The following is a 27,139-nucleotide window of genomic DNA, read 5'->3' on the forward strand; positions in this document are numbered from 1 at the left end:
ACCTCCTCTCTTTGGTAAAGTGGTTATTCCGGTGCCTTCAGATACCAGCTGTACACAGATGAGTCTCAGATGGATCTTCCCCGATACCCTATAACACTGCTTGTACTGGGGTAATGTAAAACTGCGCGGGCCTCCCGCTGGTTATGCCTTTGCGAGCCACGCTTGTGATTTGAAGCCTGCCCGTGTTCTCTGACTCCCAGATTCCCTAAAAAACATTGAGTTTGCTGTCGTTTTTCTTCTCGCTTCATGTGTTTTCGGTGAGGAGGAGACAGTTCAGAACTGAGCTGCCACCGTGTGCCTATCTGAAGCAGAAATTACGTTCTCGGACTTTTGTGAAAAATTATTTATGACTTATTCCTTCTGGTTTTTTTTTTTTTTTTTCTCTTTCTAGAGCTCCTGTTCTTTAGATATTGGACCTACTGGTGTGGTCCTCTGATGTCCCATCCATTCTGCCCTGTTATCCATCTCCTTGTCCTTTTGTTCCATTTCTGATGGAGTTCCTTATTCTTAACCTCCAGTCTTGTATCCCCTGGGCACAGACAGCTGTCCTTCAGTTGCTGACACCCACGACTCTTGGCCGGGACCTTTGTGTGGCAACAAGAGCTCTCTTGCTCTGGTGAGTGGCAAACCAGAAATGCCAAGGAATAATCCCGCCATCGGAACAGCCTTCAGTTAAAGGCTCACTGGCCTTCTTCGGTTGGCATATTTCCCTGGGGACACATCCAATGTGTTGTGTGGATCCACAGCCTGTCCCTTTTCGTTGCCTAGTAATATTCCACACTATAATCATAACGCAGTTACTTTAACCATCTGCCTGTTGAAGGACGCAGGGAGCTGTTTCCAGTTTGGGGCAATTACCGATAAAGCAGCTGTGAACACTCATACATGGATCTTTGTGTGAACATAAATTTCTTTTCTCTGAGACCAGAGCCCCAGAGAGCAGTTGGTGGGTTTCAGAGTATTTGCACGTGTCACGGTTTTTGATGGATCATCAGTGCTGACCTGGAGGTGTTTGGACTTCACCTAACAGGAACAGAAAGTGTTACATGCTTTTGGGCAGATAGGATGTGACCACAGTATCGTTCTATGGAAAATAATCATCTCACGCAGTGTGGAGACTTAAATTGGATGCCAGTCTGAGCCACGGCTATAATCGTTAACTTGAAGGATGAAGGGCAGGAACCGGAAGAGGGTCAGTGGGAGTGGAGAAGAGAAACCGATCCAAGGTTAATTCCACACTGGAATAAGATACCGTTGTAAAAATACGACCCATGGACTTTAACCCCCCAGAGGATATTTGAGGAGAAATAAAAACAACAAAGGAAAGCAGAAAGGAAACTCGTCGTGCTTACATTTATTTTTAATTCACGTATTCATATAACGTTAAAAAACATTTCCTATAAACAAAACTCTGGCTTAAAGAATAGCCGAGGGAAAAAAATCTCCACCTCATTTTTTTCCTGTCTGCACCCTCTGTGTACCGCTTTTAATAAAATGAAACATGATGTGCCTCTGTGGGTAAATGATGATTTTTTTCCCCTAATATATTCTGATTCAGACTATTTTCAGAGAGCCTGATCTGAAAATGGCTCCCATATCTATAAAAAGCACATGTATTTTGAGAAATAAAAGATGAGAAACAAGAAGGAAAAATATACTTTAAAAAAAAAAAAAACACTGCAGCCTGTCTGGTTATAACTGGAGCCAAGAATTTGATGTCTTGAGAAAATAATTCTCTGCAACAGTTTTAGAAAAGGTAGAACCCAGATGAAAATAAGCCTCTAGCAAATGGAGCCTGGACAAGAATCCATCCCCCACTCCCCCTCAAAAAAAAAATACTAATTAAAAATATGTATTATCTCACTTGCACATGTTATTTTTGGTACCTTGAAGACAAACGACTATTGAATCTTTTCAAAGAACTGTCCCATGCTTCTCATAGCTCCCTATCTCTTTGTGGTTTCTTATTAAAGAGGTAAAATTGGGGGTCAGGGCTGGGAGTTTGTTTTGTTTTCCTGGTAAAGTTGTTTTTCCTGACAAATTCTTCAAGGTGGAGAGCAAACCCATCATTCTGTTTTCCAAATTTGGTTGGTCAGGAAAGCCAGTTTCACTACAGAAGAAAAATCAAGCGAGGAGACCGAAAACCTACAAAGGTCCAGTTGGGTTCCATTTGGATGAGCTGGAGGGTTGCACCATTGTTGAAAGCTGGTCATATGAAACCCTAGTCAGAGAGACTTGGGACTCGAGAAGCTGGGTATGGCGTTCTCTGTATTCATCTGTTTCTGCAGTTAGTTCATTCTCCAGCCTGCGCCAGGGTTCTTCTATGCAGGGGACATAGGGTTTCTGTTCCAAGGCTGTCTTTAATGAGGCGTTAGGCCTTGCTTCAGGTCGTGGTGCGTGAATGCATTCTAAGTCGCTTCAGTCGTGTCCGACTTTTTGCGACCCCATGGACTGTAGCCCACCAGGCTCCTCTGTTCAGGGGATTCTCCAGGCAAGGATACTGGAGCGGGTTGCCTTGCCCTCCTCCAGGGGATCTTCCTGACCCAGGGATCAAACCTGGGACTCCTGCATTGCAAGCAGATTCTTCACCATCTGAGCCACCAGGGAAACCCTCATGTCGTGGAGCTACCCCCCAAGCCCCCAAAGCGCCTTCTCCTGAGGACATATCAGAAGCATCTCAGACACTCTGAAGCAGACAGGTGGGGTTTTTCTATCATATTTACAGACGCCAACATGCTCCTTCCACAGCCTCCAGGGGTGGAGAGGTTTTATGGAATCAGTCATACGTTGGACTTTTTTAGCCTGCAGATCCCAAATTTCCCAGGTTCTCTTCCATATCAGTGAGGCCATTATGGAATCATAGCACACATACAGGTGTGTTCTGTATCTAATGACCAGTTCCTTGAATAGGTGTTGAAGTCCTCAACTATATATAACTTCTAGCCAAGCAAAGGAGAAAAGTGTAATTCCAAGCTTACGAACGATTGCATGCATAACAGCTTTTAAATCTGTTATTCCTTTAAGAAGGAAAGTGAAGGTCACTCAGTCATGTCTGACTCTGCAACCCCACGGACTGTACAGTCCCTGGAATTCTCCAGGCCATAATACTGGAGTGGGTAGCCTTTCCCTTCTCCATGGGATCTTCCCAACCCGGGGATCATCGAACCCAGGTCTCCCACATTGCAGTTGGATTTTTTACCAGCTGAGCCACAAGGGAAGCCCTTTAAGAAGGAAGTGCCTTTAAAACCACTCTTGTGTGCAAAAGCACGTCACGTGCATGGTTCTCAAAACTTGCTGTGTTTGTTCTTCTTAAACCTTAAAATTATTTTCCTCCACGTAGATCACATCCATTCGTTTGTGGGAAAATTGGTATTTTTACCAAGCACACTCTCAAACGTCGATAAATGCAAGTGATGGAAACACATGTTCCATGCAGCCAGACCCAAGACGACCCCCAGGGGTGTTGACCAGCTGAATTCATGCCCTTGCGGACTCCACTTCCACACTCGGTGAGGACCCTCAAGCAGCATCTGGCAAGGCAAACAGAGGGGCCAAATTGCCAATCAAGTGAGGTTGCTCCCTGGGAACCACACCCCAAGCCTTCAGATCATTGCAGCCCTGGCCAAAAAACTGACCACAGCCTCCTGAAAGAGACAGAGCCAGAATCACCTAGTTTTAATACATAACTCTCAAATTCCTGATGCATAGAAACCTGGGGAGGTAAGAAATTATGAGAGATAGATAATCAGTGTTAATTGCTCAGTCGTGTCCGACTCTTTGCGACCCCAAGGACTGTAGCCCGCCAGGCTCCTCTGTCCATGGGATTCTCCAGGCAAGAGTACTGGAGTGGGTGGCCATGCCCTTCTCCAGGGGATCTTCCCAACTCAGGGATCGAACCCGGGTCTCCTGCATTGCAGGCAGATTCTTTACCAGCTAAGTCACCTGGAAGATAAGAAATTATTACTATTGTTTTAAGCCACTGCATTCTAGGCATGCTCTATTACATAGCCATAGTAGGTGGAACACACACATATAAACATATCAAACACAGATTACCCAGAAAAAGTTCAGCTCCAACAGATAAAGTTTTTTTTTAAAGTGTCAGCCCTTCTGGCAGAGTGTTCAGTGAACCAGATAAAAAAAATTTTTTTTTTTTAACTGATGGTCTTTATAGTGTCAAAAATGAAACAAAGATACTGTGCACGTTAGTTAGCTTTTTTCTTCTTAGAACCACTGTACCTTTTCCTTCAAAGTTCCTATTTCTAATTGTATTCTGATGAAAGGAACAGAGTTGGTCTGTATTCCTCTCCGAAATTTCCCATAACTGGCTAGATAACGGTTGCCCGCAATCCTTGTGAGTTTTGAAATTATGTGATATGTAATTTAGTTGACAAAAAAAATATTAATCAAGTCGAATCCGTGTAGAGCGTGATTTAAATTTTTCCATGAAAGAGAGCTTAATTGAGTTGAGAGAAAGTATTGAGATAAAATTTAAAATGCTCTCTCAAATATTTGCACTGAAGAAGGATTAAAGTCATGTTTTTTCTTTACTCTGTGCATGTAAAGGACTGGATATTCTTAAAGCTACATTACAAATAAAACTACTGCATATGCGAAGCCTGATGGATTTTTAAGAAACAAATTATTTGTATGTAAAGAGAGTCCTCTGAACCAGACTTGGTGTATTTTGCGACAGATGTCCAATCTTGCCAGAAAATTCTTATCAGGTTACCAATCTCTCTCGTAGCCAAATGTATCAAATTATATTCATGGAACCAAATACATGAATGCTCACAGATAGGTGAAGTAACTCAGTTCTCGAAATTACATGAGCCCATCCAATATTAGAAGGCCTCTAAAGAGAACACAGCCTGTTATGTGCAAGAAAATTTAGAACAGAAATTAAGAAGATCCGCTGTAGCAGGGGGTTTCCCAGTGACAGAAAAATGCCTTCTGTACTCTGGGTAATGACCCCGCATGCAGAATACTTTGAGTCTTTTCTTTATCCAGACATTTTTTTCCTACCCACAGATACCACCTTCTCATCCCAAAGTCCACTCTCTAATTTCACAAGGAGATAGCCTGTAACAATTAAGGAAGGACACCTTGGTTCTGTGACTCTCTTGCTGTCTTGTGGTTTGGGTTTTTATTTTCACCCTTTATGTCAGGGGATAAATAAGTGGCACAGATTGGCTTTTTTCTTTGTTTGTCTGATGTTTAGCGGGCCCTTTCTCTGAGCAGAGAGCTGATCTAAGCATTAGAGTGCTGTTGGTCATTTAATCCCCGGTAACCAGGGTGAGATGCGCTCCGCTGGCGACTCAGAGGTAAAGAATCTTTCCTGCAACGCAAGAGACCCGGATTCGATCCCTAGGTTGGGAAGATCCCCTGGAGGAGGACACGGCAATCCACCCCGGTGTTCTTGCCTTGGAGAACCCCATGGACAGAGGAACCTGGTGGGCTATACAGTCCATGGGGTCGCAAAGAGTCGGACACGACCAAAGCGCCTAAGTAGCAACAGCAGCAGCAACCAGTGTGGGCCATTCCCATTTCCCAGTAAGAACCTCCAGCCTCAGGGAGACTGAAGAATCCTGCCCAGCTCATAAGAGGAGTCAGTCCAAGAGAGGACAAGGATTTGAACCTGGGAAGTGCAATATAAACCACAGCCTCAGACACCCACAGCCCACTACTGGTCACTTGAACCATGAGATACAGCCACCACGGGCATCTGTTCTCAGGGGTTTGAAAACAAGCCACTTGATCATCTGTCCCAGGGTCATGAAATAGTAGAATTCCCAGGAGACTGGGGACTCTTGGGTGCAGGTGGTTTATGCCTTATGCTGATTTCAAAGTATAACAAAACTTAACAAAAGTAGCTCCAAAATCACTGCAGATGGTGACTGCAGCCATGAAATTCAAAGATGCTTACTCCATGGAAGAAAAGTTGTCACCAACCTAGACAGTGTATTAAAAAGTAGAGATATTACTTTGCCAACAAAGGTCCGTCTAGTCAAGGCTATGGTCTTCCCAGTGGTCATGTATGGATGTGAGATTTGGACCATAAAGAAGTCTGAGTGCGGAAGAATGTATGCTTTTGAACTGTGGTGTTGGAGAAGACTCTTGAGAGTCGCTTGGACTGCAAGGAGATGCAACCAGTCCATCCTAAGGGAAGTCAGTCCAGGGCGTTCATTGGAACGACTGATGCTGAAGCTGAAGCTCCAATCCTTTGGCCACCTGATGCAAAGAGCTGACTCATTTGAAAAGGCCCTCATGCTGGGAAAGATTGAAGTCAGGAGAAGAAAGGGACAGCAGAGGACGAGATGGTTGGATGGCATCTCCGACTCAATGGACATGAGTTTGAACAAACTCTGGGAGTTGGTGATGGACAGGGAGGCCTGGTGTGCTGCAGTCCATGGGGTTGCAAAGAGTCGGACACGACTGAGCAACTGAACTGAACTGAACTTAACAAAGGTATCAGTGCTACTGCTACATATGCTCAATGTGTGTATATATATGTGTGTGTGTGTGTGTGTTTATATGTATAAATATGTATATGTTTATATGTATTTATTTGTGTATAAATACATCCAAAGGGGTTTTCTCAGTTTAAAAGACTAACTGAAAACTCAAGTACTTGTCTAATTCGGGTACAGAAGCGATTCTAAAAGCAGAGTGCCTTTCTTTTCCGATTTCCCTTTTTTAGAACTTCTTTTTAATTGGAGGATAATCGCTTTACGGTGTGGTGTTGGCCTCTGCCACACCGCAGCATGAATCAGCTACAAGCGTACATGTGTCCCCTCCCTCTCGAACCCCCCGTCCGCATCCCGCCCCTCTAGATGGTCACAGAGTACCCAGTCGAGCTCCCTGTGTTACACAGCCACTAGGCAATGCTTGGAGAAAAAGGCTAGGCTGGTATGGGTCAATGTCAGATTTCAGGCAGCATCAAAACAAAGTTCACTGTTCTAGTCTCACCTATTCCAGCGTTCTGTATAACATCGTACACATTCTCCATCAGTTTTAAGATGAGACACATGCAGTGGGCAGTTCGCAATGAAAATCAGTTTCTGAAACACGTTTGTCTAGGGAAATTGACAGCAAATATGCAACTGGGGAAAACTTAGCTATTTGGACATTGGAGAGTGAGATTACCTTCTATTGGCGATCTGTCTATGGGAAGCCTACCTAGGTGTTAACCGATAAACAGTTGGTTCAATTCCTTCGTGCTGGGGACTCAGCAAACTGTTACTGGGCAGATTTATAAAGACTCACCGAACAGGGAAAATAATTAGAATGAACGTAAGGGGTTAGGGCTTCTCTGGTGGCTCAGTGGTAAAGAACCCTCTTGCCGATGCAGGAGATGGGGGTTCAATCCCTGGGTGGGAAAGATACCACTTCCAGGGATTAAAGAAGGGAATGGCAACCCATTGCACTCGTCTTGCCTGGGAAATCCCATGGACAGAGGACCCTGGTGGGCTACAGTCCATGGGGTTACAGAACTGGGCATGACTTAGTGACTAAATACGACCACCGCCAAGGGGGAAATGATCACAGAGGAACTGTCAAATTATTAAAATGTTGCCTCCCTGAAGGTACCTGAGTGGGATCACAACGTCTAAGCACAACACAGGTGAATTCTGTAGCTGCTTTCCACAGTCAAGCACCTTAGGAAGAGAAGAAGAAGAATGGTGATAATGTTAAATCAAAAAATATCATCTTTGGTTTACGTACGTTCCTGAAAAACATTATTTTCTGAGAAAACATCCCTGGATAAAACTTAACTACAGTGTAGCACTGCAGTTGTTGATTGACATCTCTCCGTGAGGTTTTTTTTTTCCTGAGATATCCACCACGTATCTGAAAATTTAATTTAAAATCTTTTTTTAAAAAAGTAATTGCAGAGTCTCTAAAGAGCATTGATGCAGTTATCTCATTTTGCAAACAATGAATCTGAAGGTTAAACAAATGGACTAAATTATCCACGATCCTACCTTTAAGGACTAAATTACCCACGATCCTACCTTTAATTTTTTTCCCTTTGTCATCCAGCAAACACACTGTAAGCCAGGAGTTGAGCTTTGCAGCCGTGATGCTGACCCTGGATTCCCTGCCCCCAAATCCCTGTTAGTTGATAGCAAAGCTCATAATATTAGATGTCCAGATCTTCTGACTTCTAGCAGATGGCCCAGAAGAAGCACCAAGGTACTTAAGTCCACTAGAGTGGGTGAACAGTCTGTCAACGGAGAGCCTGTCTTGCTTAATTCTTGATAGCAATTTGTACACCCAGAGCCGTATCCCCAACGGCTGTCGTTACAGAAGCCTAAAGGAATCTGGCAGGCATGGGGAAGTCCAGTCATTTCAGAAATGCTAACAGCGCGTTCTGGAAAAAAATAACACCCGTGCCTCATTTCCTTCAAACAGATAGCGCTTGGCGGAGAAGAGTGAATTCTTAAGAATAGGGTCGTTGTGGTGGTTTGGTTGCTCAGCCCTGTCCAAGTCTTTGTGACCCCACGGACTGCAGCACGCCAGGCTTCCCTGTCCAGGAAATTTCCCAGGGAAGAATACTGGAGTGGGTTGCCATTTGCTTCTCCAAGGGGTCTTCCCGACCCAGGGATCGAACCCACGTCTCCTACATTGGCAGGCAGACTCTTGACCGCTGACCCACTAGCAAAGACCAGGGTATCATCTCCGTAAAGATTTGAATGAGCCAAGAACCTCGCGTTAGGAGGTTTCTGTTGCAGCCCTGTGTCAGTCCTCAGGCGCTTCTCTCATCCTTTTTGACACTGCCCTTGGGGAAGAAAGGGGGAAGTGAGGTTCGCAGAGGAAAGGTCAAAAATGGCCAGTATTTGGAGAGATATACAGCTGTCCAAAAACAGGCACATAAGCACTCTTGCTAAAAACACAGGGATCATGGGCGGAACTTAGGATGTCAACAGATGCGAAGTCCAACACTCACAGGAGGGAAAACCCGCACGGAAGCCCGATCAGATGATGTTGCTGACCTCTTCATGCTAGCGGCTTACAGACGAGAAAAACCGGAGCCACACAGGAACGCAGAAAGCGGAGAGTAAGAGATAACAGCTAGTGCATTCACGCTGCATAGCAACTAGTGGGTTCACATATTCCAACCAAGATTCAGAGCATCACTACTCCTTGTCAGTACGAAGGCGATCAGGAAGACACCAGCAGACATGAGGCGCTCATAGATAACCCTCGGGATGGTTCAGGGACGCACTGACTCTGTGTGATGCTGAGGCATTAATAGTTGCTCTTCTTCAGCAGAACTCCCTGTTTAATTGTCGACAGTTGTTTCTTTGCCGTCCCCTCTCTGCGTGTCTGTGTTGCTGTGACACTTTCAGCTTGTAAACCCCTGGTGTGCAGAGATCAGCAGCATCTATGAATGGAAGCAAATGTCGGGAGTGAAGAAAAATAGCAGGTGGGTGGGAAAAACAAATTAAGCATCCTGGGGACAGGGAGGGGAGAAGACGGAAGCTTCTCTACGCTGAAAACGGCCAAGAAAGGAATTTATGATTAGAAAAGTCGCATCAGGGAATCTACTCAGAACAGAGATGCAAAGAGTTAAAAACTGGTTCAAGCAAAGGCAGGTTGAAGGGCTCCAACCTGTATCACACTGGACTCCTGATAAAAGAGAATGAGGTTGAAAATGGCAAAGAAAGCATTCCACAGCCCAGATCATTGCTGCATCATCAAGGATTCTCTTCATTGTTCAGCAAATGACCTCAACTAAGCAAAGGGGAATTTTGTAAGCTTGAGGCTCCGTGTGTCTCTGTGTGTGCATACTCAGTTGGTTCAATCATGTCCGATTCTTCGACCCCATGGATCGTATCCCGCCAGGCTCCTCTGTCCATGGGATTCTCCAGGCATGAATACTGGGGTGGGTTGCCATGCCCTCCTCCAGGGCATCTTCCCGACCCAGGGATCAAACCCGTGTCTCTCATGCTCCTGTATGGCAGGCAGATTCTTTGCTACTTGAGCTGGATACGCCCCATGTATCTCTCTGCTCTTTCCTAAATGACCAACCTTCACATAACGCGTAAGAATTTGCCAAACTTTCTTCACTTAAGGTATCTCACTGAATCCTCCCAGCAGCCTTGTGGGGGTGGGTATCATTCAATGTACCTCTCACCCGAGAAAACTCTCCATCCCACAGCTAGAGAAAAATGACGGCAGGGTAGGCGCCATGGATTTATAAACATGTCCACAAATTCTGTGGTATCTCCCCCTTCAGAAGTGGAGCTGGGTTCCCCTTCCCTCGAGGGTGTGACGTAACCAGTAGGTTAAGGGTGAAGCCAAGGTTTCTGGCTTTTCAAGCCTCAGTCATGTGAGGCTTCAGTCTTGGACCCCTCCCTCCAGGGAAGTCGACTGCCATGTTGCAAAGATACCTGGGTGGTCCACCAGGCAGGAACACTTGATGAGGTTCAGGCTTTCAGCCAGATGTCAGAGCAGAGAGGCCTCCTACGAAAAGTTGTGCAAAGGAGCCATCCTCAGAGCAGATCCTCCAGCCTCAGTAAGGCACCGGATGCTTCCAGCTGCGGCTGACATCCCAACTACAGTCTCAGAAACGAGCCTGTGTCCCAACCACAGCTGAAGTTAAAGTGAACGGCACTCAGTCATGTGTCTGACTCTTTGGGATCCCATGGACTATACAGTCCATGGCATCCTCCAGGCCACAGTCCTGGAGTGGGTAGCCTTTCCCTTCTCCAGGGTTAGTTGCCCCCAAATTCCTGCCCCTGAAAATGATGAGATAGTAAACATTTGTTGTTTTAAGCTGCTAGGGAGCTATTTGTTCTGCACCAGCATCAGGTAACTGATACACCAGGAAGGAAATTCAGATGCCTTGACCCCCAAAGCCAGTGCCCCTTTATTTCACAACACTACTTTTTCTACCACTTTTTATGAAACATCAGAATGTTCTCGCCCAACTGACCTCCATTTTCCTGGCAGTTCGGTCTTTGCTAACTATGACACATTTTTCTGTGGCCATTTAGTTTTTGTGTTCTTAAAAAACTGGTTTCCCCTTCTGTATTATAAGGGCCATGAGAATAGGGGATAGACCTGTTTGAGTGTTCACCACAATCCCAAATGTAGATCAATTCACCCAATTCAGTCTTTGGTCAGTACTAAGTACTCAGGAAAGAATGTGCCTGCAATGCAGGAGACCCTGGTTCGATTCCTGAGTTGGGAAGATGCCCTGGAGAAGGGAAAGGCTACCCACTCCAGTATTCTTCAGCTTCCCTTGTGGCTCAGCTGGTAAAGAATCTGCCTGCAACGCAAGAGACCTGGGTTCGATCTCTGGGTCGGGAAGATGCCCCTGGAGAAAGGAAAGGCTACCCACTCCAGTATTCTGGCCTGGAGAATTCCACGGACTGTATAGTCCATGGGGGTCACAAAGAGTCAGAAACGACTGAGCAAAGTCGACTTTCACTTTACTTCAAAAATTCTTGGATGAATCAATGACCAAAACACACATGATACAACTAGCCTGTCATTGGGACTTTGTTTTCATTTTATGCTGAACCAAAAGGGAATAAGTTCTAAGAAGGAAGAGAGGATTCTGTTGGAGTTATGGTTGTATTGATTCGACCTCGCCAGAAGAAGCTTGTTTTATTCTGATAAAGAAAATGCCTTGAAGAGCAGAATATATTACAGCTTTTCAACAACATACAAAAATCTCCAGGGCATACAAAAATCTAAGAATATTTTCCTAATCAAAAAGATCTTTCCTTAAAGGATGAATGGGGAAAAAGAAAAAAAGGATCTTTCTTGTTTGTTCCTCCATTAGTCCTTTCGCTTCCCGTCCCAGGCCGACTGGAGGTTTTCGGCAGCAAGCCCTCAGACAGGAGTGGCCAGGCCAGCCGCTGACCTCACCCTACCCTGCAGAGGGGGCCAGGAGGCCTCGGTTACAGACAGCGTTTTTCTGGGCAAGTTATTTGTTCACACACGAACCATAAATCAACATGTAGTACTAAGTCATGATCGATGGTTTTTGACTTTGTGGGAAATGGCCTAACCACCCAGATTCTATTTCACAGCCAGGAAAAAAAGAAAAAAAGCAATAATAATAATGTGTGAAAGAAAATAAAATGTAGGAAACATCTTTGAGACATGACTGAAATGCTTAAAAACCAGGAACAAATAATGTTCCTACAGCAGGGCTGTAGCTTTGATCAAAGACCAGACATTTTTATAGTAACCGCCAAGACGGGATGCGACAGACTGCACATGTATGTGTTTAATCCAGTCCTCACCCCTCCCTTCAGCATCTTATCCTCTCTTCCAGTGCCCGCTAGGACTCTCAGCAGAGACGCAGACATTCTGTGCTAACATAGCAGCTGCTCCCCAGTGTGGATAAGTGGCCAGGGTGACAGAATTGAAGTTTCAGTTCAGTTTTTGTTTTATTCACTGATTTAATATTAAACAGTCTTTAGTTATTTAATATTATTAATTTTAATAGTATTCTATTTAATATTATATTAAATTTAAATAATGTTAAATTAATATTACCGACTAGCTCAGTCGGTAAAGAATTTGCCGCAATACAGGAAGTCCACGTTCAATCCCTGGGTCGGGAAGATCTCCTGGAGGAGGGCATGGCAACCCACTCCAGTATTCTTGCCTGGAGAATCCACATGGACAGAGGAACCTGGCAGGTTACACTCCATCATAGGATCTCAAGAGTTGGACACGACTGAGCGACTTAACACTTCCACTTTCATATCTGCTAAAATGGACCACTCCTACTCCTGGGTCTTGGACGGAGGAGCCTGGTAGGCTACAGTCCATGGAGTCGCAAAAAGTTGGACATGACTGAGCGACTTCACTTTCTTTTACTTTCCTACTTCTGGGTAAACACATACCCAACAAAAGCATGCACATATTTTCACCAAAAGACAGGCACTCTAGTAGGTTAAGCAGCACAATTTCAAAGTTCCCTCGAACTGGGAACACCAGAAATCCCATCGATGTGAAGTGGGAAAATGGGGTTATATTATACCACAGAATACTACACAGCGGCGAAAACAAACAACATCTGTGTCTCACATCGTGAGTCCTCCAGACACAAAACAACATAGCTCATTCCTAACGGTGCCTTTTACGTCATTCAATGTATAGAAAGTACAGAGGTGAGCACAGTTCATTTATGCTGTTCAAAGAAGTGGAGACGGGTAGTCACAGAAAGGGACGGGGGTGGGAGAGAGTTCCAGGGTGCCAGGAACGTTCTTTTCTTGATCTGTGTGCTGATCAGATCAGGTGTAAAAAGTCAGCAAGCTATATACCCTGAAGATACATACATATACATACTTTTCTGTATGTATTCTCCAAAATACCTCTTATCCATACTCAAAGTGCAGCTCAAAACTTGCTACTTTGATAAACCATGAAAGTATCCTACTGTGATCTCTCATTTTCTCATCATTTTCTTTTTAAAGCTATATTTTTTTCAGACACACATGTCTCAATGTATCAATCAGAATGTAAGCATCCCACTGCTTAAATCTCCCTCAGTTTTGGCACAGTACTAGTCACAAAATGGGGCTTCCTTGATATCTCCATTGGTAAAGAATCTGCCTGCAGTGCAGGAGACCAAGGTTCAATTCCTGGGTCAGGAAGATCCACTGGAGAAGGGATAGGCTATCCACTCCAGTATTCATGGGCGTCTCTGGTGGCTGAACCTGCAATGCAGGAGACCTGGGTTTGATCCCTGGGGGAGAAGGGAAAGACTACCCACTCCAGTATTCTTGGGCTTCCCTTGTTGCTCAGCTGGGAAAGAATCCACCTGCAGTGCAGGAGACCTGGGTTCAATCCTTGGGTTGGGAAGATCCCCTGGAGAAAGGGAAAGGCTACCCACTCCAGTATTCTGGCCTGGAGAATTCCACGGACTGTATAGTCCATGGCATCGCAAATAGTCAGACATGACTGAGCAACTTTCACAAGAGGACAAGAGTCAGAAAATAACATATGTATTTCATAAACTCTTTGAGCGGAACACATCTCTCCTGCCCTTACTTAAAATTGCTTAAATGGCAAAGACCAGGTATTATCTCATATTTTCTATGAATTTTTCAAACAGCTGAGTTCAGTTAAGCGCACATTTCCTCGCACATATAAAAACGGAAAACATTGCAACAGAAAAGACTCGGGAATTTTCCATCCAGGCAGCTGTTGCTACACGGCGCCTGTGCTGAAACGTTCTCTTCCTGGCAGTCCATCCCACAGCCCCACACAAGAGAGATGATTTCATTCTGCTGCAGTCCCATAACTGTCCTGGGCAAAGGCATGAGAAATAATCGAGGAAAAAGAAAAAGACTCCTCCCCACCCCCCCATCAAATGTGATACGCATGAAAACACTTACAAGGTGCTAGATCCACAATTTAGAAGATTTGTGGTAACGCCTATTTGCCCGTTTCCAGATGACAGCGACTAATTCGTGTGCTTATTCTTTCATAAATTACCAGGATGGAGGATGAGAAAAATGTGAATTCCTGGATGATTCCTAAATTAGAGCAGTCATTTATGAGACCTCACTGTGAGCACCAAAAAAAATTGATGCTTTTGAACTGTGATGCTGGAGAAGACTCTTGAGAGTCCCTTGGAAAGCATGGAGATCAGACCAGTCCACTCTAAAGGAAATCAACCCTGAATATCCATTGGAAGGACTCATGCTAAAGCTGAAGCACCAATGCTCTGGCCACTTAATCCAAAGAGCCGGCTCTTTGGAAAAGACCTTGATGCTGGTGAAGATGGAAGGCAAAATGAGAAGGGGGGCGACAGAGGATGAGATGGTTAGATGGCATCGCTGACTCAATGGACGCGAGTTTGAGCAAACTCCAGAAGATAGCGGAGGCCAGAGGAGCCTGGTGTGCTGCAGTCCACGGGGTCACCAAGAGTCAGACACAGCTTAGCGACTTAACAACACCGTGACCTGAGGACAGACTAGGGTGGATTTTCATTGACCGAGTCTGCCAGTTACGTGGCATCCGTGAAGACCTCTTTCCTTCAAGACCTGTTCCTCACTTCTTCTTTTCCTTCTTGCCAAGTAACTGCCACAGACCAGGGTTGGCCTCTCACCGTGTTCTCCCATTGACTTGGTTTCATAAGTTCTGCAGAAAAGAAGGGCAAAGAATCCGTGGCTTGCAGAATCGAGGAAAAAAAAAAAAAAGAGTCAGGAGATTGAGGATTTCCTCAGCACTTGACCTCCGCGTCTAAATAAACAGTTGCCGATGATTAATCTCCGCGTGCCGCCGACAGCTCCATGGGGGGAAGCTGGGTGCCATTGGACGGGGGCGCAGTCTGACATTTTTACACACGTCCAGAAGGAAAACAGAGCAGGATGTCAAGCGTGTGTATTCCCCAAAACGACTCTTCTCAGACCTCCTCAGAGCCATGAGGACTCCATAAGGAAAGTCAAGTCCACCGCAAACAAGAACCAGCCCAGCTCCTGCTCTCTGGGGAGGTCCCTGGGTGTCAGGCTGACCGGTGACGCTTCACTGGGTAGCAGCTACAAAATTCTTTACTCTTGGATGAAAGAACTTCCCAGAAAGAGTCATATTCGTCATCTCTCTTCTAAGGAGTGGATTAAAAGCAAAAACTTAGTCACACAGACACTCCCTTCTTCCCTCTCTCTCTCTCTGTCTCTCTCTGGACCATTTTATTTTTTTAATCAAAATAAATTTTTTTCACTTTTCTTTTAATATAAACAGGAGGAAGAAAAACCACATTGGTCATACCATTCTTTTCAAAACAAAACTGCCCTCAATACTCGTTTCTCCGAGCTCCATAAACAATATTTCTTTGAGGTGGTAGATTGTCATACTTTATATGCCATTATTTATCATTTATGTCTCTGTCCTTTACAAAATGATGCAAGCTGCAGCCCTCAATATAATGTGAAGCTATGACTTCCCTGGTGGCTCAGATGGTAAAGCGTCTGCCTACAATGTGGGAAACCCAGATTCAATCCCTGGGTCAGGAAGATCTCCTGGAGAAGGAAATGGCAACCCACTCCAGTTATTCTTGCCTGGAAAATCCCATGAATGGAGGAGCCTGGTAGGCTACAGTCCATGGGGTTGCAAAGAGTCGGACACAACTGAGCGACTTCACTTTCCTTTTCACTTTCCTTGCTATAAAGATAGAATGTATTTGGACCAGGTACTTCCCTTTAAGCAAAGGCCCAGTCTCACTCAGTTTCAGAACTCTTTTCAGCTCAGCAGTTCCACTTCTTGTATTTACCCCAGAAAACTGAATGCCTATGTCCACACAAAAACCCATGAATGACTGTTCCTGGCGGCTAAAACGTTCAAATGTCCATCAGCTGAACAAAATGTGTCGTATCAGCCCAATGCAACATTATTCAGCTGTAAAAAAGTAATCAGGTAGTGGACTGCTTGGTGGTCTAGTAGTTGGGAACCTGCCTGCCTATGTGGGGGACACAGGTTCAAGTCCTAGTCCGGGATGATCCCACATGCTGTGAAGCAACCGGGTTCTTGAGCTACAAATACTGAAGCCTGTGTGCTCTAGAGCCCGTGGCCTGCAATCAAAGAAGCCACCACAATGAGAAGCCTGGACACCCCAAAGAAGAGCAGCCCCCACTCGTCAAAACTAGAGAAAGCCTGAGTGCAGTGACTTCTGCCCGGCAAAGCTGGAGACGTGACCATCACTGCACTTTGCCACATTCACAGTGAAACAGGCCCTGGGACTCTGCAGGTCAGAGCTGCCCTCCAGGGCTGCCTTCTCAACAAGACCTTCTCTGCCACCTCTGTGACATCTTACCTTTTCTCCTCTGCCATCTCTTGCCTTCCCCTCTTCCATCTTTCTCCACAGCACTCAGCTCAGCTCAGTTCAGTCGTTCAGTCGTGTCCGACTCTTTGCAACACCATGGACTACAGCACGCCAGGCCTCCCTCTCCATCACCAACTCACAGAGTTTACTCAAACTCATGTCCATTGAGTCGGTGATGCCATCCAACCATCTCATCCTCTCTCATCCCCTTCTCCTCCTGCCCTCAATCTTTCCCAGCATCAGGGTCGTTTCCAATGAGTCGGCTCTTCGCATCAGGTGGCCAAAGTATTGGAGCTTCAGCTTCAGCATCAGTCCTTCCAATGAACATTCAGGACTGATTTCCTTTAGGATGGACTGGTTGGAGTCCCTTGCAGTCCAAGGGACTCTCAAAAGTCTTCTCCAACACCACAGTTCAAAAGCATCAATTCTTCAGCGTTCAGCTTTCTTTACAGTCCAACTCTCACATCCATATATGACTACTGGAAAAACCACAGCTTTGACTAGATGGACCTTCGCACTCAGGGCTCATGAACTAGTACACCTTTGCAGTTTGGAGCTATAACCCCATTGGACCATGCATTTCCTCAAAATAGAGAGTGTCCACTTTGGCCACTATGCAGTCTTCTGCCTTGCTGCACTTGTCCAATAAATAGTAGGCGTTGCTGTACTTCTCCAATAAATAGTAGGCGAAGGAAAGAATGAATGAGAGTTTGATTAACAGATTAGAAATTATTAGCAAGTTCTGTTTTCAGAAGGTTAAGTTCTGTTATAAAACCCTCACCTATAGCGTAAGTGTGTATATCAGGTGTTTTTATCATTCCATGAGGGTTACACAGTGGGCATCAGTTACACTTATTTAGTTACAAGGAACAGAGATGTCTTCTCCAACAAACTTCCACACTCAAGGGAGCTTGCTGGAGAAGTCCAGGAGTAAGTATGTGCTATGAGTGCTAAGTCACATCAGTCATATCTGACTCTTCGAGACCCTGGGGACTGTAACCCACCAAGCTCCTCTCTCCTTGGGATTCTCCAGGCAAGAATACTAAAGTGGGTTGCCATGCCCTTCTCCAGGGGATCTTCCAGAGCCAGGGATCAAACCTGTGTTTCTTAAGGGTTCTTTCCCACTAGCGTCACTTGGGAAACCCAGCAGTTAAGTCTAGAGAGAGGCAAGGCTGGAATCTGGGCTCACGAACTCAACAGAACCAGGAGCTGGATTTTCTGTGCGGTTCTCAGCTCTGCCCAACCAGCCTGGGCGTGGGTCTCACTTTCACGCCAGACCTCCGTCTTGGGCTCCCGTGGGTGCCAGGCGTTCAAGACACTTCCTCATTCAGGTCCAAGAGCGAACAATCTTTTCAGGCAGCATCCCTTGTTCATGTGTAGTTCAGAAATCTTCCAACTATATGCAGCATGTGGGTCCCGCCTGGCCCACCGCTTGCTGTGTAAATAAAGCTTTATTGGAACATGGACATTCATTCACACGTTGTCCATGGCTGCTTTCACCCCAAAATGGCAAACCATTGCCCAGAGCCCTTGCATCCCATTGACTCTGTCATACAGCCATCCCTGGATCACTGGGACTGATCCCAGCTGATCCCGGGACCAGCAACCATAGAAGGAGCTTCGACCAGGATCCAGCCCACCCACATGTCAGACGAGAAAACAGTGGAGGGTTAAATTCCTCAATAGGAAATCAGAGTTCTGTCAGGGAAAGAAGTGGGGAATCCCAACTGGAAAAACCACAAATATCCAGGATATAGTGTGTGCTGGGGAGCCTGGTGGGCTACCGTCTATGGGGTCGCAGAGTCGGACACGACTGAAGTGACTTAGCAGCAGCAGCAGCAGCAGCAAGGATTTAAAATGTCTAAGCCCTAAGTGCAGTTTTAAACAGAGAATAAAATTTTACTTCTCTAAAATAATTTCTTACCAAAAATCGTCAGTCGGTTCAGTCGTGTCCGACTCTTTGTGACCCCACGGACTACAGCATGCCAGGTTTCCCTGTCCATCACCAACTCATGGAGCTTGCTCAAACTCATGTCCAGTGAGTCTGACTCCATCCAACCATCTCATCCTCTGTCGTCCCCTTCTCCTCCTGCCCTCAATCTTTCCCAGCATCAGGGTCTTTTCCAATGAGTCAGTTCTTCCCATCAGGTGGCCAAAGGATTGGAGTCTAGCTTCAACATCAGTCCTTCCAATGAACATTCAGGACTGATTTCCTTTAGGATGGACTGGTTGGGTTTCCTTGCAGTCCAAGGGACTCTCAAGAGTCTTCTCCAACACCACAGTTCAAAAGCATCAATTCTGTGGTGCTCAGCTTTCTTTATAGTCCAACTCTCACATCCATACATGACTATTGGAAAAACCATAGCTTTGACTAGATGGACCTTTGTTGGCAAAGTGATGTCTCTGTTTTTTAATATGCTGTCTAGGTTGGTCATAGCTTTCCTTACAAAAAGAGCAAGCATCTTTTAATTTCATGGCTGCAGTCACCATCTGCAGTGATTTTGGAGCCCAGAAAAATAAAGTCAGCCAGTGTTTCCACTGTTTCCCCATCTATTTGCCATGAAGTGATGGGACCAGATGCCATGATCTTAGTTTTCTGAATGTTGAGTTTTAAGCCAGCTTTTTCACTTTTCTCTTTCACTTTTTTCTTCACTATCTGCCATAAGGGTGGTGTCATCTGCATATCTGAGGTTATTGATATTTCTCCCAGCAATCTGGATTCCATCTTGTGCTTCCTCCAGCCTGGCATTTCACATTATGTACTCTGCATATAAGTTAAATGAACAGGGTGACAATTTACAACCTTGGCATACTCCTTTCCAGATTTGGAACCAGTCCATTTTTCCATGTCCTGTTCTAACTGTTGCTTCTTGACCTACATACAGATTTTTTAGGAGGCAGGTAAGGTGGCCTGGTATTCCCATCTCTTGAAGAATGTTCCACAGTTTGTTGTGATCCACACAGTCAGAGGTTTTGGCATAGTCACTAAAGCAGAAGTAGATATTTTTCTGGAACTCTCTTACTTTTTCGATGATCCAGCAGATGTTGGTAGTCTGATCTCTGGTTCCTCTGCCTTTTCTAAATCCAGCTTGACCATCTGGAAGTTCTTGGTTCACGTACTGTTGAAGCCTGGCTTGGAGAATTTTGTGCATTACTTTGCTAGCGTGTGATATGAGTGCAATTATGCAGTAGTTTGAACATTCTTTGGCATTGCCCTTCTTTGGGACTGGAATGAAAACTGGCCTCTTCCAGTCCTGTGGCCACTGCTGAGATTTCCAGATTTGCTGGCCTATTGAGTGCAGCACAGTCACCGCATCATCTTGAAGTAGCTTAGTTTCCTTAATTGTTAAGAGCAATGAAAAAATTTTAAATCTTAATCATGGTGGTAGTTACATGACTGTTAACTGGTCAAAATTTGTAGAACTGTAGCCAAGATTGTCCATGGGATTGCAAAGCATCGGATACAGCTGAGCCACGCACTTTCTTTTTCAGTCAAGACTGTAGAATTTATGTAAAGGTCTAGAGAACAAATGTATTTGCCTTTGCAGACCAAGACCGTAACAAGTACTCAGGTCTGCCATTGCCGCACGAAAGTAGCCATTGACAATATGTCAATGAGTAGGAGTGGCTGTGTTCCAATAAAACTTTATTCACAAAACAATCTGTGGGCCAGTTTGGACCCACAGCCTGTACACAGTTTGAAGATTTCTGAACTGAACTGCACACTTAAGAAAGAGTGAATTTTACTGCATGCAAATTATACCTTGATAAAGCAAACAAGAAAAAGATAAAGCAGGAAAAAAAATGTACTCTGGGCAGGGAAAAAAAAACCTGAAGTCCGTCCAGCTTACTTAAAATGAGATTTTATCAGGAGGAGAGAGGTATTTGTATTGTTGGAAGAAGGACTTGCTAAGGCTATTTGTACAACAATAGTTGGCCAGAAGGGTTACAAAAAGTTAAGCAGGGAATTTTCAACTTGACTTTTGAAGATTATCTTACACACTCACTTGAAAAATTCACCAGGACATCTGCTCCTTTACCTCTGTCCTCAACAGAGTCACCGGCAGCTGGCTGTTCCCCAAGTCAGCAATCCAGAACTGAGCTCTTTTCATTTGGTTTTATTTAGCAGGATGACTTTAAGACCCAGTGTCTTGTACTTCTTGTTTTTCACCATTTGCTTCTTTTATGGCAACTCCATCTTTATCAGACAGAGACTGTAAATAAGATCCGATGGTTTCATCCCCTTCCCTAAGTAATGGCAGAAACATCTCTGAGGATGTTTCAGCCCACCAGAATTGAAAGAGAAATCAAACTGTTGGGATGCAGAAAGGGAACTCTTTCGAGATAAAAAAAAAAAAAAATGTTTTTAAAGCAGGAGAGTTTAAAATGAGCTCTCATCAGCTAGCATTCTAACACCCAAGTGTGATGTAGGCAGGGTGATGTGAGGGTGTTACCGCATTGTGGAAATACGGGTTGTCTGAGAGTCGTACAGTCAGATTTCAGCTTCTGGATTTTTTCTTTAACATGCAAAATAGACAACAGCATTCCTCTCTGAGCAGGAGAGATGCACTTTTCAATCAAAGGTAGCTGATGTGCAGATGAGCTGGAATTTTCCATGAAGATGTTCATTCCTCCCCACAAGCATCAGGTCCTCAGAGGATGCTACGTGAAGGGGCAGATGGCATGCCAGGCAGGGGACGAATAAGACGTGAGTGGCCTTCCAGCAGCTGAGAGCCCAATTAGGAAGACAGATGAAAACACAAATATTTAAGAAAGCATGTCGTGTTATAACAGAGTCTCTAAATACTTTTAACAACTCCAGGCCAATTTAATTTACGCGAGGTGCCGTTCAACATGCAAGCACTGTGATTTCCCTTTGAACTAATACTACTAAGAAAATATGATCAAAAGAGTCATGCAAGAGAAAAAAAAATTGTCACGCTTAATTCATTTTCCCCCTCTCCTAAGCCTGGTGCTATCACAGACAGTGGTGCAGAATTTTCGTTCTTTAAAAAAAAAAAATAAAAGCCAATTTAAAAAAAATGTTTATTGTTGCTTGATTGGTTTGTGCTTCTTTTGTTGTGTTTTTGGTTTCCGAAAGTAACAAGGTTCATTTGACCAAGAGAGATGAAGAGTAACATAAAGAGAACGTGGACGATCAGAGTCAATTTTAGTCACAATCCTGGTCTCGGTAACCGCCGGAACATTGTAGACACAGAATTTCGATATGGTTGTAGCAACCGAGCGAGGAAGGTGGAATTAAGTTGAAAACACACGGTCACTTTTTCCACTGAGTCATTTTGTAGAATGAGACATAAATATCCCCAACAATCTTTGCCCTGGACATAAGATGGATAAGTCTGAGGAATAGCTCCTACAGTTGATTAGACTCACTGCAGGACCTGAGACCCGGTATGAGGGCCTCTCAGATGGCAAGGATACCTCAGAAGGGTCACAAAGGGTTCTTGTGTGTGCAGGTTGCCAGCAACCACTCCCCGGACAGTTTGATGCCGAGGACTGACATGGGGCCGGGAATATATTCATTCATCCAGCAGACTGCATGGTACCCTCCTGTGGGGCTTTCCTGGGGGCTCAGAAGGTAGAGAGTCTGCCTGCCAATGCAGGAGACGTGGGTTCCATCCCTGACTCGGGAAGATCCGCTGGAGGAGGAAATGGCAACCCAAGCCAGGATTCTTGGGCATCCCTTGTGGCTCAGCTGGTAAAGATTGGGTCGGGAAGATCCCCTGGAGGAGGAAATGGCAACCCACTCCAGGATTCTTGCCTGGAGAATCTCACAGACGGAGGAGCCTGGCGGGCTAACAGTCCATGGGGTCGAAAAGAGTCAGACACAACTGAACACATACACCCCTCATATCGATCGACAACCAGGGACTGTTGTCTGGCTGTATGTGTTTGCAATAGTCCAGGTGACACTTCATCCAGAGGTTCCCAGACCTCACCACCATTGACTCTTCAGGGCTCCCTTGACCAACCAAGAAGACTTCAGAAGGGACCTGCGTCTGAGACAATGCTGGCAAGACAAGTACAGTCTGTGGTCTAATCTACTTTATAACCATTCCCAGTGAGCCAATCAGAGTTTTTTCAGAGAGGGTGCATTTGCAGTTACATTTCATGAATTCCATGAATGCCTTTCCGTGAATTGTCACAGAGATGTTCATTTCCTAAAACGACCGCTAATCCCCCCTTCATCTGAAGTCCCCAGTTTCCCCAGGTCAGCAGAATACACCGTATCTGTGTTTCTTTTTCTTGGCAAAAAAAAAAAATAGACTCTCAGCCAGCCAGCCTGAGAAATGTACCAGGCCCCTTGCAACTGCAGTCATGGATTTGTGTTTTGACAAATGGAACAATCTCAGACCCAAATGCCTAGAAAGAAATAGGGCTCACAAGTCGCATGCATGCCTGCTAAGTCGCTTCAGTTGTGTCTGACTCTTTACAACTCGGTCTGTGGACTGTAGCCCGCCAGGGTCCTCTCTCCATGGGATTTCCCAGGCAAGAATACTGGAGTGGGTTTCCATTCCCTTCTCCAAGGGATCTTCCAGACCCAGGGACCGAACCCGTATCACTTTATTCTCCTGCAGTAGCAGGTGGGTTCTTTACCCTTAGCACCACCTGGGACGCCCACATACAGTCACATAACCATGTTATTTGTTGAGTGCATTATGTGAAACACTGTTCTGAAGCAAGCCATTAATGGAGCATGGTCTGTTTAACTTTTGTAATGACAGCTCTGTATTCACCGTTTCTCTCCAAGTAAACAGCACCAGGGTGCCTCAGTAGTCCATCTGAATAGGAGACTTTCCTCTTGTCTCCATCTAGTCCAAGGGTTGTCCAACTACACTCTGGTGCCTCTTTCTGTAAAATAATAATAATGTTTAATTGGAACCCAGACATATCCATTTTCATTTAGGTATTGTCTGTGGTTGCATCCCGGCTACAACACAGCAGAGTTAAATCGTTGCCACAGGGCCCTACGGCCCTCAAAACTTAAAATAGTTACAGTCAGGTCCTTTGCAGAGAAAGCTTGCCAAACCCTGATCTTGACGCCAGAGACCCCCAGAGTTAGAACTCAGCCTGATAGATGAAAATTCTAGATGCTGACAATGAAGCTGTACAAGTCTGTGCAAAGAACTGCTCTGCGTAAAAGCAGGAGAAGAGATCACACGGGAAAGATCTACAGATTTTAGCGTATTTGGGGTTCAGTCGATAAGTCGTGTCTGACTCTTTGTGACCCCGTGGACTGCAGCACACCAGGCTTCCCTGTCCTTCACTGTCTCCTAGTTTTCGAAAACTCACGTCCATTGAGTCAGTGATGCCATCCAACCATCTCATCCTCTGTCATCCCTTTCTCCTCTTGCCCTCAATCTTTCCCAGCATCAGGGTCAACTCTTCACATCTGGTGGCCAAAGTATTGGAGTTTCAACATCAGTCTTTCCAATGAATATTCAGGGTTGATTTCCTTTAGGATGGACTGGTTGGATCTCCTTGCAGTCCAAGGGACTCTCAGGAGTCTTCTCCAGCACCACCGTTTGAAAGCATCAATTCTTTGGTGCTCAGCCTTCTTTATGGTCCAGCTCTCACAGCCATACATGACCACTGGAAAAACCATCAGTCCTTCCATGATTTAAAACATCTTTAAATTTACAAGAACAATAAGGGAAAACATTACCAAAAAAAAAAAAAAACCCAAAGGGATTAATGTGCCCTATATCTAAAGAACTGTCCCAAATCTGTGGGAAAGGCAGCTGATAGTTCAACAGAACAGACCAAAAAAGGAGCAGAGGAAAATGGCCATTTTACAGGAGACAGAGCTGAGAAAGAAGAAAAAGATGTTCAACCTAACTAGTGACTAGCGAAATTAAAAATATAATGAAATCCAGGTTTCAGCTTGGGGGATAAAAATTGAGTGACACAGTGAGTTCTATCCACTTCATAATGATATGTGAAAGAAGTGTCCTTGAGTCCTGATCAATTAGGGTGGGGTGGGGTGGGATCGATTCTGAAGGTCACTTGGCAACATCTCTTAAGAGTAAACACAAGGCCCTTTGACCCCTGATGGCTTAGACAGTAAAGAATCTGCCTGCCATGCAGAAGACCCGGGTTCGATCCCTGGGTCGGGAAGATCCCCTGGAGGAAGGCAACCCACTCTCTCTTGCCTGGAGAATGCCTTGGACAGTGGAGCCTGGCAGGCTGTGATCCATGGGGTCGCAAAGAGTCAGACACGACTAAAGCGACTTAGCAAGGCACCCGCCACTTGTTGCTCCCGAAGGTGCCAGTGAGGACCAAGTCAGGCCCCCTGGGCCGGATGGAATCCTCCCCGTCGGCACAGCTAACGACCTAAGCCTGGGACACTCTGGCCTCCTTGTCCACTGCTGTGCAGGGCCAGCGGCTCTGGTGAGAGGGCAGACAGCTGCCTCGGAAGGGAAGCAGAGGCGACGGATGAGCCATGTCCGTGACAACCGGGGGCTTCAAATCCTCGATTCCATCTGCTGCGGAGACCAGCTGAGCACCCCCGTCCTGACTTACTTACCTGACCGGATGGTCTCTGTCTCCAGTGCAATTTGGAATGACGTTTCTGTTGCATTCACAGACGTGAACATCCTGTGTTCACTTCTACACAGCCCTCTGCAGACAAGAGCAGGAACACGTAGGAGAATAAACACATATGATTCTCAACATTGGGTGGAAAAGCGTTCCATCTTTGTCATCATTGGAGGAGTACAAATTCCTTTAAAATGGGAGAATTTGCTTTCTTTGTAGTCCAACTCTCACATCCATACCTGACTACTGGAAAAACCATAGCTTTGGCTAGATGGACCTTTGTCAGCAAAGTCGCGTCTCTGCTTTTTAATATGCTGTCTGGGTTGGTCATAGCTTTTCTTCCAAGGAGCAAGCGTCTTTTCATTTCATGGCTGCAGTCACCATCTGCAGTGATTTTGGAGCCCAGGAAAATAAAGTCTGTAACTGTCTCCATTGTCTCCCCATCTCTTTGCCGTGGGGAAGGATTAAACATCCCCACCCAGCTGAACTCGGGTCTGGCCAGGTGACACGTCTCCCCCACGCAGATGAGAAATGTAACACATCAGGAGGAGACTTGAGGGCAAGGCTGTCATTTTCCCCCCACCCTCCTCATCTCCACCTACCTCGGTCCCCACGTGACTACAGCAGCAGGGGCCTCGGGCCAGCTTGCAGTGACACGTTGCAAGAATGAGAGAAATGCTGCATTGTGAGTCCCTGGGGTCGTCGGTGACTGCACCATCTCGCAAGCTCCCCTCACGGATACGGCGGCAACCCAGGGAAAGATGCCACGGAGGATCTTTGGAAAGAAAAGGAAGCTTGCACAGGCTCCCTGGATTGCACAACACACGTTAACTCTTTTGACCCGCTGTTCTGTTCTCTGGCTATTTTTACACCCTGTCATTATTCTTCGTGATATTTCACTAACTTAGTGAGAGGTCCTCCGGCTTTTCTGAGCCTGATTAACAGGCGAGTGAGGGGAACGTCTTGGCTGCCTCGGAAGGATTAATATTTCTAGCACAGCTCACACTCTGTACTAAATGACACTGCCATCATCATCAAGCACAAAGAAGGCCACGTTTCTGTAACACATTACCCAGCTCTTGCATCCCTTGGCGACCCACTCCCAGCCCCAGGCTCAGAAGTAGAAGAGAAGGCAGTGAGAAGCAGCTCCAAGTAATTTTTCCCAGATTCTCTCTACACCAGCTCTAAGACGCGTGTAAAAAGTTCCAATGCTTTGGCCACCTGATGCAAAGAACTGACTCACTGGAAAAGACCCTGATGCTGGGGAAGATTGAAAGCGGGAGAAGAAGGGGATGACAGAGGATGAGATGGTTGGATGGCATCTCCAACTCGATGGACATGACTTTGGGTCAACTCCGGGAGTTGGTAATGGACAAGGAGGCCTGGCGTGCTGCAGTCCATGGGGTTGCAAACAGTCAGACATGACTGAACAACTCAACTGAACTGAAGATGAGTGTGGACCAAAGATTGCTGCCTCTTGGAAGCTAACTTTGTGTCGATAGATTCACACTCAGCTCGTGAAGTGTGTGTATCGGGGGGCAGAAGTGCCCCTGTGTTGCATGTGGGATTTACAAACGGAAAGAAACAGCCCCTCAAATGACCATAAGAACATTTTTTCATAAAACTGGATGGAAGTCATCTTCAGTGACCTTGTGCGTGAAAGGAATGCAGGAAAAACAGTGAGATTGCTTCTAAGAACTGAACTGAGATCATTATCATTTGGAGCCAAGGAGCTTCTCGTGAGCTGAACTACAGAGAAGGGGACAACAGAGGATGAGGTGGTTG

General features: G+C 45.5%; 1 long non-coding RNA gene across 1 annotated transcript; it reads right to left on the reverse strand.

Annotated features, from left to right (window-relative positions):
* Positions 1 to 1,342: 1,342 nt before the first annotated feature.
* On the reverse strand, positions 1,343 to 26,096 carry LOC122435978. Its single transcript, XR_006267757.1, has 3 exons — positions 25,957 to 26,096; positions 8,016 to 9,388; positions 1,343 to 3,530 (listed from the first exon to the last, which is right to left on the reverse strand). It is a non-coding gene; the product is annotated as an uncharacterized LOC122435978 (long non-coding RNA).
* Positions 26,097 to 27,139: the final 1,043 nt, after the last annotated feature.

This window comes from Cervus canadensis, chromosome X (genome assembly GCF_019320065.1).
Source record: "Cervus canadensis isolate Bull #8, Minnesota chromosome X, ASM1932006v1, whole genome shotgun sequence".
Classification (NCBI taxonomy): domain Eukaryota; kingdom Metazoa; phylum Chordata; class Mammalia; order Artiodactyla; family Cervidae; genus Cervus; species Cervus canadensis.